The sequence below is a fragment of the Meleagris gallopavo genome, chromosome 26 (genome assembly GCF_000146605.3).
Source record: "Meleagris gallopavo isolate NT-WF06-2002-E0010 breed Aviagen turkey brand Nicholas breeding stock chromosome 26, Turkey_5.1, whole genome shotgun sequence".
Lineage (NCBI taxonomy): Eukaryota > Metazoa > Chordata > Aves > Galliformes > Phasianidae > Meleagris > Meleagris gallopavo.
In genome coordinates, this window is record NC_015036.2 from 2391003 (window position 1) to 2406367 (window position 15365).

General features: G+C 50.2%; 1 protein-coding gene across 4 annotated transcripts in view; it reads right to left on the reverse strand.

Moving 5' to 3' along the window:
* OPCML (opioid binding protein/cell adhesion molecule like) overlaps positions 1-15365 on the reverse strand; it is a 293448-nt gene that overhangs the window by 222325 nt on the left and 55758 nt on the right. The gene's annotated exons all lie outside the window — the stretch shown is intronic.

Here is a 15365-nt window from a genome sequence, read left to right on the forward strand (position 1 = left end):
AAAAAGATTTATTCCAGACATTATAAGGCATTTTGAGCCCACTTCCCCATCCTCCATCCATTTAGCAGCAATCAGGCATTTTCCTTCCCAGTTTATCCTTCGACAAAACGAGCTGCACTGCTCAGAAAGTCAGATTGCTTTCTTTGCCTCCCCCTCAAAGCTTCAAAATGCAAGCCAGTGGGGGGAGACCTGCTGCCTCCCCAGGTAAAGGAGCCCTGTTTGGGTGCCCAGCTCTGCAGCCCTGCACTGAGATTGCGACAGCCCACAGAGCAGCAAGGAACAAATAAATAAATAAAAGCGCCGAAGATTGCATCCATTTATTTCCCTTCAACCTTCCCCAACAGCTGTTGGTTATTTACCATTATCTCTCCTTGCAGAGCTGGCATTAGAGCTGGGCTCCCCTGCACTCGTTGTTTCCAAGCAGTGCAGCACAATTGCTGCAAAACCCTGCAGCCCCAGGTCGACGCAAGAGGAAAAGCAGAGAGGGAAGAAGGGAGCCGTGCTCAGCACTCGGACGGATGGATGAGTCCTTCTGACCCCCACCTCCCACCTCTCTGCAGCTGCTTGGAGATGCTTAGCACAAGCATCACTCCTCTGCTGCATGCTGGATAGGGATGAGACATGGGTAACGGGTGCTGCAGGATGCTTCAGCCAGCTCATCTGTTTTATTTGCCCAAGACAGCATTTGTTTGGTCACGGTAGGAGCGGGCACACACAGCATCTTCTGTTTTATACGAATTTATTGCCCCTAAGGAAGAGCTTTAACTAGTTTGCACCATCAACCATGGATGAAGGAGCACTGGAAGCAATTCGCTGTACTGCGCTTCACGACTAATCTACGGCTTCCTAGTTAACCTTCAGTGCAGGGCAACGCGCCTCGCTGTTAACCCTCAGCTCCTGGAGACAGCTGGGATATTTCCCAACCCTCTCCCACAGAAACATGCTGAGAAATGGTGAGAAATGAGAGAACGTTGGATAGGTACCGCAAGAAGAATGTGCCCATTGCTTCTGCCCGCCTATGCCAAAGGAAGGCGACGCTCTTCAGCAGAAATCAACCAGGCTGGGAGCAGCACACATAACCCAGAGCTACAAGCTCAGGTGCTGCGAAAGCAAATCCAACCCAGCGAAGTGGGGGGATCGAAGGTGAGGGACTATTCTTCAGATCTGCCTCGCCTTGGGCTCCTTTCAAGAAACTCCTGGCTTCTTTCCCCAAACTAGCTCCCCTCTGGGGAGACATCAGCCAGTGATGCTCCATGCTCTGCCGCCCTTCCGACCCACCCCCATGACACAGAGGGCACTGTGGGCATCTTTCCAGCACAGCCCAGCTTTCTAAAGGCAGGCAGCCAGCACCTCTGGTTGTCCATTCCCCACAGAGGCTGGGCCCTGCAGCCATTCCTGAACAGCTCTGCCTATCCCTTAAGCCCCTCAACCCCCCCTCCCTGCACAGCCTCCCCTTAAAGCATGCAGATTATGTCAGCCCATAAGCCCATGCTTACTCTGTGGCTCAGAGTAAGTTGTTGCAATGATTAATTACCCTCCTTTCAAAAATTGGGTTCCCTCTTCTACTGTAAATGAATCCAGCTTCCAACGCAGGATCTCGGTGCCAGATTAAAGACCTGCCCATTTCCAACAACCTCTTCCCCACAGACAAACACACGGCCCTCTGGAGCTGCACGCAGCCCCTCTACACACATCCTGATGATACACAAACACTCACTGCTCTTCACATACACCCAGGGATGCTTCTTGACCAAAGGAGTTAATATTTGTATTGAAAGAGCGACACAGGCTGAGAGAGAGGGGAAAAAAAAAACAAAAAAACCAACAGAAAAGATTCTTGTTGTATAGATGAAGGAACTGAAGCACGAAGATGAAGTGATTTGCCTAAGGTCATGCAGAGTTTGAGGAGCTGTTTGTGCCTATCCATGCCAATAGTCATTTAGTAACAGGAGTATCAATAGATGGCAATGAAGAACACGGTTCAGCTCCTGGATCTCGCTGTCTGATGATACTCCAAGCAGCAATCCAGCCCTCATTTCCCTGACAACAGGACCTCACTGCGCTGGGACTGGAGGCTGCTGATGGTGCTTCGTATTGCAGGAAAAGGAGCAAAAAAAACAAGGAGCTGTGCTGCCCAATGGTGCCAAAACCACTGCCTGAGCACCCAGAGGTGCTCAAGGGGAGGGACGGCTCCTGCAGCCCAAACCTCCCCACGCCTGGCGGTGCTCAGCGATGACGATCTGAGCGCTCGCTCCTAATGGCTTTGCTGCAAATCCACGCGCGCTCCTTGCTGCGCCCCATGCTTGGCTGCACACTGAAGACAGGGCTACCTTTGCATACCAAAAGCATTTGAAAATCAGCTTCTGATTCTCCCCTTGCTCTTCAAAATGGAGATAATCCTATTTCCCTCGCCGTGCTTGCAGGGCTCGGTGCATGACTATTTATGAAGTGCTGGAAAGGCGTTTCTCGAAGTTCTCCCGTCGCCCTCCCTGACCATCGTGCCTTGCTCTGCCATCTCCCCGCTGACTCAGGGAGCACTGAAAAGCTTTTCCTTCTCCCACCCAACACCTGGCTCCCTCCCAGGGCTCCCGGTGGCCAGCGGTGACGGCAGCTCCTCCAGCTGGGTGCTGAGCCAGCAGCATCACGGCCAGCTCTCAGCGGGAGACTTCCGACAGCCTTGGAGATGAGCACATCCATCCTAAGTGATTTTCTGCATGCTGCCAAGTACCCATGGCCAATGCAGTTCTCCTCACTTCCCTCACCACAGTCCCACTTCATTCTCCTAAGCTGCTGATTAGGCAGTCAGCAGAGATGAAGAGAGATCACAAGGAGTGGCAGTGCTCTGCTTACTGCTCTGACACAAGGAGAACGTTTGCTAAACAGCTAAAACCAAAATGGTCCGGTGCCCAATACATCAAAATTGCACTCTAAATAACTTTGAGCTGTTTTTTTTCCCTCCCTCCCCTTGCCTTTTTTCCTTACTTTTTTTTTTTCTCTCCTGACATCAAGAACTGAATTGAGATGCAGGTGATTTCATTTTCATAAACTATCACTTGCCATCAAATCTATCTAATCCATTTCTATATAAAATCCCTTAAGCAGAAGATCTCGCTCCCACTCTGCCTTCCCCAGCTGTGTAAGCCTCGCAGAGCTAGCAGAAATACCAGGCGTGGGTGGCACTACAAGTTCCCAGCTCTCTCTAGATGTGAATATCACTGAGCTTACATGTCCTCGCCATTCCATCTAAAACATATGGCTTTAACGTCTCACCAGTCACTTCCCATCAAGATCAAAGTTTAAATATATCTGAAGCCCAGGACAGAACAGGAGGTGCTGCACGGGGGGCCGGGCCAAGGGACCCAGCAGGGCGCAGCTGGGGAGGAGATGCTCCACATCTGGAGGAGATGGAGGGAGGAGCTGGGAGATGGTGTAAGACAGCTGCTCACCCCACAGTGCTGTGGTTTGTGGGGAAGGGCCCTGGGAGCGTTCCTCAGGCGCTGATGTGAGCAGTGGTTCCTGGCAGGGAGGAGAAGCAGAAGCTTGCAGAAGTGCCAAAAAGAGGAACAACAAAGATGATGAAGCATCAGAAAGGGACAGCTCATCCTGCACAGACACCTGCAAGGTGCCACTAGGAAACCCAGCTGGGCTGCCATCCTACTGCCTCCCATGAGCCTTCTCTCACCCCTTCTCTCTCCTCCTGTCAGAAATCTGTACATCACTGAATGTCTGCGTGAAATTACAGAAAAAGCAGAGACGGGAAACAAGGCGGTGTCATCATCCATCTGTGGGCTTCTCTCCCAGGATGGCAGAGGTACTACAGTGCAGAGGAGTAACGCCTACTTGCGGAGCTGCAGGAGCTGATATCCCATTTTACAACAGGGGACACCAAGGCACGATGACATGAGCAAGGTGGGGTCAGAACCAGAATAAGACCACACTGGAATTGCTCCAGGAACAAACCCCACTCGTTGCCCCTCTCCGCAGGTACTATGCAAGACCCCAAAGCTTCTGACATCCAAGCTGATGCAAGCACCATCCCCCAGCTCTGCACCCTACAACCTCACCAACCGCACAGATCAGCAGGGCACGCGAGGTCCCCCAGCCCTGCCTTGAGCTTCACACTGGCTTTTCTCCAGACCCACTTTGCTCCAGTCCAACCCTACCATCAAGGGACTCGGTCTGCTGGGCAAACAGCTTGTTGCTGGGGAAGAGCAGAAGAAGGAATAGAGAGACGTTTCTATTATTAAAGCATCGGCCAAATTTACTTATCAAGACCACACACAAAGGTATTGGCCGCAGGTTGATCGCAGTTCATGGCAAGTGTTTCTGAACGCCGCTGGGAGCTGGAGGGTTCGTCAAGGAATCTTAATTGGTTTCCTCTTTAAAAAAACTCAAATGCATAAATTAAAGCAAGACAGTAAACTCCTGGCTGCTTTTTGTTATTAATAACATTATCGAAGCAAGGAAACACAGCAGAACAACTTGGTGCAGATCCTCTCACTGGAGGAGGAGCAGCCAGGAGTGGGTACAGAACAAAGCACACCTTGCTCCTTCTACTCATCCCCCTTCCCATCCCCCTCCAAAAAATCATCCTAGATTACTTATATTTTAATTAACGTGAACACAATGCAACTCTAAGCCAGTTTGCTCACCCAGCGCTGTCTCTGCTTGGTTTGGGAACCCAAGCCCAGCCCCACGCCATGCAGCACATGGAGTGCTGTGGGATCATGCTCACAATTCATCCCTAACCACTGCACATCGATGTCCATTAGAGGGGAGAGAACAGGTGATAATGAGATGAAGTGTGAGAACGGGGGTAAAATGAATAAAAGCAACAGCGTGAATAGCACATGAGAGGCAAATGAAATAATTACTCTGCTCACCATTGTTACAACAACGCAATAAATTTAATGTAATTCCTAAAGGCCAACCAGTTTCCTTTCTTACTTGCTGTTTCTCTTTCTTTCTTTTTTTTTTAAGTTCCTTTTTACAGTTTCAGAATTATGCTTTAATTAGCATAACATTTAAATTAGCGAATGGAATCTTAATTAGCTGAGGAAATAGACTTTTGTTGGAGTGGTTGCTAAAACAAATAAATCCTCTTCCTCTTTCAAGAGCCATTTGCTTATGGCACATTTAATAGCCTAGTGTACCATAAACAATTTGAGACAAGGATAAGTAATTAAATTAGAAAACATGCCGGCAGAAGTACCCCAGCCTGGCCTTCTCTGAGCTACAAGAGGCTCATGCAAACCTTCCCTCACTGGGGGAAAGTGTCCACTTGGGCTCTGCTTAATTAGCATTGCAGGATTTGGGTTGTCCCTATTGCCTTTCCAGCACTGGACCCTGAGGGCTCAGATCCCAGACCTGGTGTATTTAGGCTTGATGCAGAGCTCTCGTGGGAAACAAGGGTTGCAGAAAGTTTGGCTGAAGGGGATAAACCAGAAACAGTGTTTTCTATTGCAGAAGGGCCCTGATGGTGAGGAAGGTTTGGATGATGAAAATGTGAATGCACTGAGAAGAGTGGGGCAAGAGCCACAGGTTGCAAAGCCAAGACAAATTGCTAGCAGGAAGTTTTCCAGCTGCTGCACTCAAGGAACAGCAGCCAGGACTCCAGAGTCAGGAACCCCATTAGAATTACAGCATCACTAAGGTGGGAAAGACCAATAAGACTATCAAGTCCAACCCCAACCCAACACCACCATGCCCACTAACCATTTTCCTACCTCAAACCTACCCCTGCTACTGGCTTCTTCTCTCTGTCTGGCTAGGATGAATCTCTCCCAGCTTCTCCTCCCCACAAATTGGGCTGCTGGCCTCAGTGCTGCTGCACAGGGAGCAGCACCAGGGATGTGATCTTCCACATGTTGCAAAATTCCTACGACCTCCCAGTTACCAACGGGACAAGAGATGCACTATAGCACAAGTAACATCACTGGTTTCCAGCCTAATGAGGTTAATGTGTTCACACAGAAAAAGAAGGGGACAGATTCTTCAGCAGGGTCTGTTGGGATAGGACAAGAGGAAATGGTTTCAGGCTAGAAGAGGAGAGATGTAGATTGGATATAAGGAAGGAGGTTTTTACAATAAAGGTAGTGAGCACTGGAATAGGTTGCCCAGAGAGGTGATGGATGCCCCATCCCTGCATGCACCCAGGGTCAGGCTGGATGGGGCTCTGAGCACCTGATGGAGCTGTGGGTGTCCCTGTTCAATGCAGGGAGTGGGACCAGATGGCCTTTAAGGTCCCTCCCAATTCAAACCATTCTACAGTAAGGTGTCAGGGAGACCGAGAAGCCCTTCAGTCTCAGTGGAAGCACCAGTACTCTTTAGCTGAGGCTGCAGAAGCTTTTGCTTCTCTCTATGCCAGGAATCACCCTGCAAATCACAGCATGGCTCTGTAGGATCGGATTCCTGGTAACCCCATTCCTCCTGCCACATTCTTGTGACCTCTTTGCTGCTACCTTGCTTTGATACTTCTGGATGAACACCTCCAGGGCGATGCTGGTGGCCTGCTGCTGAGCTGCCACCACTGAAGAAAGCACTGCTGCAATACTGAGGATGGAGGAACCGAAGTGGAGAGGTAAGAAGCAGCAAGACACAGGGGGAGAATTCTGGACTGGAAGACCTCTGTGCCTAAAGCACCTTAGAGCTAACAAGCAAAGCCTGCATGGCCCTGCGTATGGGAAGGCATCTCCACAGCATCCCTCTCCCACCCCAATTTCCAGCCTGATGCAGGCAGACTGAGAGCTTCCAGCAGCAGGTTGCTCCATCCTGCTCTGGCCAGGCAACTGCAGAGAGCAATAAAAGTTTAATGGCTCCCAGCGGGTCGATTCAGAAAGAATGAAAACGCTATAAATCCAGCATAGTGCTTATGTGGAGCTTAAAAACAAACTGCTCCAATCACACTTAGCGAAGCCATCCAGTCTTCACAGAAGATGGGGATGAAAAAGAAGGATTTAACCTTAGCCATGCCTTGGGCAGCGTTTGGGTTAGGTAGAAAAATGAAGTTTGGGATCACTGCAAAGATCTTCTTGGCTTTGCATTTGCACAGCAGGATGTAAACCTATGGATGTGCATCTCTCATGCTAAGCCCACACCTGAAGGGATCACCAGGAACACCCAAACAGGCATGATGTGTGAAACATGGTAAACTGCCTCAGATCAGACAAAACCTGCTCACAAACCCAAAGACAAGGGTGAAACCAAAGGTCTGGCTCTCCAGGGATGCAGCCATGCCCTGTACTGGCAGAGCCCAGCCCCACTCACACAGCATTTGGGCACTTCCCAGACCAATTAGCAGTGAAGAGGAGACCCTATTAAACAATTTGCTACGCGGAGTTTTCCAAATGCAAACCCATGCCATGCTCACTGCCTCATTTCTCCTCTTGGTGCATGGTAATAGAGGAGGATTTTCAGTAACAGCCTCTTTCAAGGAAGATGGTCTATTATAGGTCTAACCGATTCCTGGATGCTGCTCTCTCTCTCCATATTATCTCTCTTTCTTCCCTGCTTCGCTACACAGCTGCAGACTATGGCAGCAGCTTCCTGGGAGGAAGAAAGAAGCAAACCTACGTGTGTAATAACCATCTCTCACTGCACTGCTGCCTTCAGAGCTGTGTCTCTCCGAATGAGGCAAAGGTGCACCGCAGATCTATCAATCTTGTGTCCACTTGCTCTTTTGTGCTAATAAAGCAGGGAACGTAGGTGGTTACAAATAACAATTAGCCTCTGCTCTCTGGAGGGGGAAAAAGTCATTCAGCAGAAAGGAGCCAAAAAAACAGCTTCTTCCACCCCGCATTGGTTCCTCCTCCTCCAGAAGCAGTAGCAATGCCATCCCCTGGGCTCTTATTTTCTTGCTGCTCTGCCCTCAGCATTAAAAGCCCTCAGGTAGCAAGAGAAGGGCAAACCACCTCATGCAGGAAGAGTGTCTGACTCAACAGCAGGGTGTCTGTAGATCCTCGGGAAGCTTGGAGATCCCACGTTGGGTTGCACAACCCACTACAGACTCTGAGCTGATCAAATCTTTCACTACAAGGAAATTTTATCAAGCAATTCAGGCTCTTCCCCTGTTGAAAAATGCCCATAACCAAGTCTCTGTATGCATCCATCATCAACACTCATAGCAGAGCCCAAGTAAGCCATCCCACGCAGCCAGCTCCCACAGGTATCTGCTCTGCATGGAGGGGAGGAATGATGGGATAACTCCAGTGATCCGTTTCCAGTCTCAGAGTGGATGTCTCTGGGAACCAGGACACCCAGATTCTGGCCAGGCTGTCCCCCAGCATCGAACCCCCACTGCTCCTCTTTGGGGATTCCAGTATCCCCAAAACAACAGCACTTCATATGCCAGAGAAAATCCTGTTTGATATTCTGACCTATGACTGAAAGTGAGGTGAACCAGAGCAGCTGCAGGGCACCAACATCCCCTCCGTGCCACCCCACCAGGTCTGCCCTCCCAGATCCCGAGGAGGATGCAAGATCATCTCCAGTCCAAACCCAAAAGGGATTTCTTCTGCCCCGACTTGCAACACAACACACCTTCACCGCCATACATTGCACTGAACCAGCTCAGCCATTTCTTTATTTATTAAATTGCAGTCCTCTGGTATCCAGACACACACACACACAAAAAAAAAAAAAAGAGGCCCGGCTTCGTCCTCCAAACCATTACCTCAGCAATATTTATAGCTTTCCAAGAACAAACAAACCTATCACACTGAAGCCTGAGCCTTAATGGCACAGCCTCGGGATAGATGACTTTGGGGAAATCACTGCGGCAAGCGCTGAATGATGATGGATGGTGGAGGAAAGGGGGGAAAAGGAGAGCAAAAACAGCAGTCTGCAGAAACAGGGGGACAATTTGCCAGCTTGAGTAGAGTCACACCTCCTTGCTCCAGTGACAAATTTGCTCCATTAGGCCTATAAACCATACTTTGCCACCGCTGCACTGCAAAGCACAGGCTCGTGCTCCGTAATGGGCCTCCAAAGGCAAATGCGTGCCCCAAACGCTTTCCTAAATGCCTCATCACTTTGTTCCAACCGCCTGTGAGAAACGCCCGGCTGCTGCAAACCTGAGCCCACACCTCTGCACCCCTTCCACCCACTGCAACACTCCGTAACAACCTGCTGGTGACGTCCCAAGCACGTAGCAAAGTGTGAGCTGCACGCTTTGATACGGTGAGAGAAAAGGCTGAAGGCACCTGGAGGAGCATTTTCAGTCCTGTGATGCCATGATTTCAAGAGATGCAAAGAGAGGGACTGCAGCAGCCAGCACAGAATGGGCAGGAACAGAACTCCAGTCCCATCCCTCTTACCGACCACCCACTTCCAACAAGTGATTTCTCCCCTTATGCCCAATTTTCCCACGTGGATGGCGAGGATTAAGGAGACTTGCAGTCCAGTGATGGGGAGATGTTATGGGAAGGAAAGACGCAGCGCTCGGACACAAACTCTGACATCCTATCTTAATCCTCAGCCTCAACAGGAGTGTTACCTTGGGATCTCACCCTGTGTTATTAAAGCACTCCAGATGGTTTTGATGGGGAAGAGGCATTCATTTCGATACCCCAGACACCAAGCTGACATCTCAGCAGCCGCAGGAACATCACAGAGAAAATCAGCTCCCCACCAGCATGTTTGTGCAGCAAGGGGGAACTCAGGAACTGAAGCAGAAAATCCTCCACGACTGCTCCAGACTAATAATTGCCCAAACAACGGGTGGTAGCAAGCAAGAAAAAACTGATGCCTGGCTCTGAAACCCCAACCACCCCACTCCTCACCCAACCAGCACTGTGCCTGTCCCACGCTGAAAAGGAATGCAGCAACAAATGTGATGCAGGACAGCTCTCAGAGCACACACACACACACCCCTCCCCCCCCAGTTGGCCCCTCTGCACCCAGCCTGGCTTTGCTCTGCAGCACAGCTGTATGCAGGCACTTCTGCTCTCCGCTGCTTGTGGATGCTCTGGAGTGAGAGAAGTTGTCTGAACAGCCTTGAGTAGAAAGCCACACTGCCTACTCATCTGACCAAAATGCCTTTGCATTGATCAGAGCAAGGCAAGAAAAGCAGAACTTGCAGCTGAACGAGGTGCTGCAGGATGCTCCCCCCGAGCCAAGGGAAGCAGCGTGCTGTGCCAGGAGTGCTGCAGCCCAACCTGGACGGGAACAGGGGGCTGCCACCTCCATAGGCATGGTGGCCCTGGTGGTGTTGCATCAGGGGTCAGCACGCAAATAAGGCTACAGTGCAGGACTACAGGAGACAGGGAAAACTCCCAGCCCTAACACAAACCCCTTCTCACCCAGCATCCAGGGCGAGAAGTGTGCGATGCAGCAAGGATGCTCCTGGAGGAGCTGCCAGGACCAGAGGTGGGTGCAGAGCTCCCACTAAACCTCACCTACAACCACCATTTTGCAGAGAGCCAAATTCACCCGCAGCCACTCTGAGGCGTGCTGGTGAGTCCTCACCAAGGACTGCACCGAAGGAAAGGAGCAGAGCCCAAACAAAGGGGGTGAAGCAGGGCAAGGGGAGCAGGCAGACTGCAGGAACGTGTGGTCACGGCTGCTTCCCTTCAATCACCGCTCGGCTGCGAGCAACATCGAGGAGATCACTGCAGCCTTTTTAAAGAGCAATATCATCTCCTGTTATTATCATACAGAGCGGCGCGCGGAGAGGTTTGGCACAGCAGGAGAGTTATGAGGAGTTTGGCTGCTCTGCAAAGTGCAGGCTGGGGCTGCTGGAGCCCGGCTCACCGCGCCGCCCTCGATGCACCCATGCATGTTATTGCTGCCCAGCACGCGTGCAGCCCCGTGCACCACGGCCAGCCGCCCCTGCGAGCCAGGGAACATTTTGCCATAGGTGAAGCTAATGAGGCAGATCATCAGCTGATGGTGCTTGGCAAAACGCTGCGAGCTTTTGCTAATTTACACCACCAGAGAGTCCTACCCCAGACATTAATTATCATTCATTTTCAGGCACGCTTGATGACTTTGGGTTCCTCTCCTCCCCAAGCTGGATGCTTTCCCCATCCACATCAGTGAGGCTGGAGCTGGTCCCTCCTGCCAGCTGCTGCCAGCACAGATGATGGCCTAAACTCCACAAAGGGAGAAAAAATAAGAACCAGAGCTGGCAGAACAGTGCCAGAGCTGGTGCCTCTTTTGCACAGGAGACGAACAAGGACTTGGTAGGGGATTGCTAATGGGGAACAGATAAACACTTTGCTAGCTGCAAAACTCTGGGCTAGATGGGCCAGGGAAGTAAGAGCATCACATGAAATGACACATGCAAGGCAGAAGGCATTACTGGTGAAATGAAGCTCACCTTCAGCCAAGACCCTCTGCTGAAGCCAAATCTTCCCAAGGTGACCACCTGCTGTTAAACCTTCTCATCCACTTGTTTTTTCTGCCATACTGATGGCCAACAGAAATAATGCTAACTGTGCCTTCCCAACTACAACAACACAAGTGACAATGCCAGTAGAAAGGTTTTGCCCTTGTTCTAGAAGACAGTTCCCTCCCTGAGAAGGGGCCAAGAATCCCTAGAGGTGTTCCAGAGCCGTGGGGATGTGGCAGAGGCACGTCGTCCGTGGGCACGGTGGGATGGGATGGGCTTGGGGATCTGAAAGCTCATTTCCAACCTGAATGATTCTATGCTCAAACACACAGTTCTAATCATCCCAGTCCATGGGATAGGAACCATCCCACCATCTGGCACAAAGAAACCCAAACCCTAATTTTTTGGAGCCTTCTACCTCCTACTGCAGCCCAAATTGTTAAAGATGCTCACACTCCTCTGCAGCATACAAGAGCATCTCCTCCTTGAAGGGCAAGGGTACGAAGATGCAGGCAGGAGGACAATACCACTTAAAACTCTGCTGCTTCTGCAACAGCCAAGCCCACGTCTGAGCTGGTGCGAGAGAACAGCTCAACAGATGATAAGGAAAATAGAACACCAGGCGAATTTAGTTACACTGGATTATGGGAGACCAACGCTCCCCAGGTTCTCCACAGAAGAAGTATATGCAGGAGTCTGCTGTGAGCTGTTCCAATGAGAGGCAATAATTGAATTTGTTTTCATTTAATTTGAAGGGCCTTTAATTAAAAGCCAAGCCTGTGTGTGCGGAGAGATAAAGCTGAGCACGTGGAGTCTGGGGGTAATTTGGGTGCTGAATGCAATAATTAATTGTAAACGTGGAGGTCAGGAGACTGGCTCTATCTCCCTGCAATCAGCACGCTGCACTGGCCATCCGAACGGAATGGGCTCGCGAGCGCCGGAAACGCTTAAGTGATTTTTGAAGCCTTAATAGCAATTATAGAGCAGCGTGGAGGTTAATTTGCAGAGTTCATTAATCAGAGAAATAAACACATCAGCGATCACCACGGAGAAGGGAAACACAGGAGCCTGACTTGGAGATGGAGAAGGCTGACCCTGGCTTGGGATGCCAAGCAGGGCGCTGGTGGCAGCTGTTTGCAGCTCACCACTCCTTTCTAGCTTCAGCAAACCACGGCTTTCTAGCTCTGAACCACTGGCTCTAAACCCCTCAGCCACTAAGCCTAGGGCTCAGCATGCTAAATGTCCTCCAACAACACGAGGCGTTAGCTGGATATCAGCAGCACGCTGTTCCTGGGCTGCTAACACCATCCTCCTATTGCCTGCCAGCCACAGCCTCCAACCATGAGGTTGCCACCATCAGCTCAACTGCAGATCTCCCCCTGTCACAGGAGTCCTCAAGCCCACTCCCAAGGATATTAGAGAGCACACAGTGTCTCAGGAAGGAGAATATTTAGAAATGAAGAAAACAGCTTGAAATCTCTTTCAATTCAATCAACACAGTGGCCACGGGGCTTCTTGGCCATAGAATGACTAAGGCTGCAAAAGATCACTAAGCTCAAATTCAACCATCAACCCATCATCACCATGCCCACTAAACCACGTCCCTCTCCTGGTGCATGGGCAGAAGGAGATGGTGGTGATGGGTTGACGCTTGGATTTGATGATCTCAGTGATCTTTTCCACTTTTTTTCTTTCTTCCCACGCATGGGCAGAAAGGGCAGTGTTGGAAACACCACCAGCAGCATCCCAGGAGGGTGGGAGGTGTGTCAGGACCCATAGAAGGACAGGAAGGGGCTGAGCTGAGGGGTATCAATGTCATCTTCCTGTATTTCAGACAAAATGCTGTTCTGCACAAGGTGGAAAAAACAAGCTTCTACAACGAGCATCCTGCACCATCGTTTCTGATGGTAGCAGCATTTGCAATGCAAAAATCTGCCTCCTGCAACTCACTCTTGGCGACTTGAAAAAAAATCACTACAATTTATTTGATCTGAAGTGGAGACACTAACAAACCTGCTATGAAGGGAACGCTGGCAAGATGAGGATGGAGGTCTCCAATTCATACATTCTTCAGGTGTTCCCTTTGAACTTAAGGAAAGGTGACAGAATGGGGTAAGATGTGTGGGGGGGTTTCTGGGCAGCCCCTTCCTTTCCTCACTGCCTTCTCCTGTACCTGCTGCTTGGAGGGAGCAGGATGGGAGCAGGATGCACACACATGGGAAGGCATCTGAAGGAGTGGAGCACTAATAGCTGCTTCTCAGGCTGGTAATTGCTCCCTGGAGAAAGGCTGTACATTGCACAGATTCCTTCCCTCCTTCCTTCCCCACAGTCTATTTCAGGATCTGGTTTCTGGCTCTTTTTAAAGCCTTGGATGTACCTGCATAGAAGATCTGCAAGGCAATGAGCAGAAGAGGCCAAGCCCAGCACAGCCAGGTCTCTTCTTGTTTTATGTTTAGTTGGTTGGTTTGGATTTTGTTGGTTTTTTTATTCCTAGTACAATAAACATTAGCTACAGCAGTGCAATTCATCCAGCATATAATTCTTAGAGCTATTCCCTTCTGTCACTGCAAGCACTGTTGACTCTTGGACTTCCATGTAGAAAATGAGTTTAAGAAACCTCAGCACAGGTCAAGGTTTTATCTTTATGGCAGCAGATGTGTTCTCCAGAACACTGGAGAGCATCCATGATGTTGAGCAGGAGGAAGAGCTGGGCTCAGTGCTTGGGTCAGAATCACCCCGTGTATAGGCTGGGAGGGATGGAAAGGAGGATAGAAAGCATGGCCATGAGGAAGCTGTCACACCTCTCTGTCACCAGGAAGAAATCACTGCAGGAAGGTTTCTTCCCTCTCAAACAGCAGCATCAGGGCTGGGCAAACTGCTCTCCTCCACTAACTCCAAGTCTGGGGACTTGACCGGGATCAGTGCTAACTTTTCTGCCTGCTAGAACAGTGCTTAATTAAACATTTTAATTAAAACCTACAAGAGTGATTGCTCCTGTCATCCTGTGGAGGAAAGGCTAATCAAGTCCCTTTTATCCACACCGACACGCAGCCCAAGGACGTGATGCTGGGCAGCAGGCAGAGCAACCAAACACTGCATGGGATGGGGAACGGGATGCTGCCCTGCACCAGGGTGGGAATGCTGCAAGGAGAGCCCAGCTTGGGTGCAAAATCTGCACACAGGAGAAGGTTTGGGAGTGGAGGTGAGAAGATGCAAACCTGCATAGGAGGGAGCAGCTCAGAGTCCTGCCTGCAGCATTTGCATCTGATGCAGCAGAAAAAAACCAGGAGCCAGCAAAGGAAACCTGGAGCAACCAGTAATGAGATAGATCACCACCCTGCACTAGTATGGATGGACGCACAGACAGACATGGAGGAGCCATGCACGTGGCTTTCCTCAGACCTTAGGGATGGGGATTACTGGAAGAAGACTCAACAGTACCCCCAAGAACCATAGAATTATTAAGGCTGGAAAGACCACTAACATCACAGAATGGCCTGGGTTGAAAAGGAGCGTAATGCTCATCCAGTTCCAACCCCCTGCTGTGTGCAGGTCACCAACCAGCAGCCCAGGCTGCCCAGAGCCACATCCAGCCTGGCCTTGAATGCCTGCAGGGATGAGGCATCTACAGCCTCCTTGGGCAACCTGTTCCAGTGCCTCACCACCCTCTGTGCCATCATCCAGTCCAACCATCAGCCCATCCCCACCCCAGCGCTGCACAAAGCAAAGCTCTCCGCGCTCACCCTGATTGCGAGCGAAATGTTTGAGCATCATTTCAGAAAGTTTCCTCCCCCGGCGCCCGTCAAGAACAAACAAAGTATTTGTTGTTGGGGGGAGTAAAAAATTCATCAAACTAAAATCAAATCAAATCAGAAGCGGGAAGGCACGCATTTACATTTGAGTAAGCAGGGAGAGAACACACTCCGGAACTTTTTGATCAGAGCGCAGAGTCTCAAATCCTGACAGAGAAAATGTATTCATAATTTATTAAAAAAATAATTTATAATTTATTTTAAAAATTCACCAGGCTCCTTTT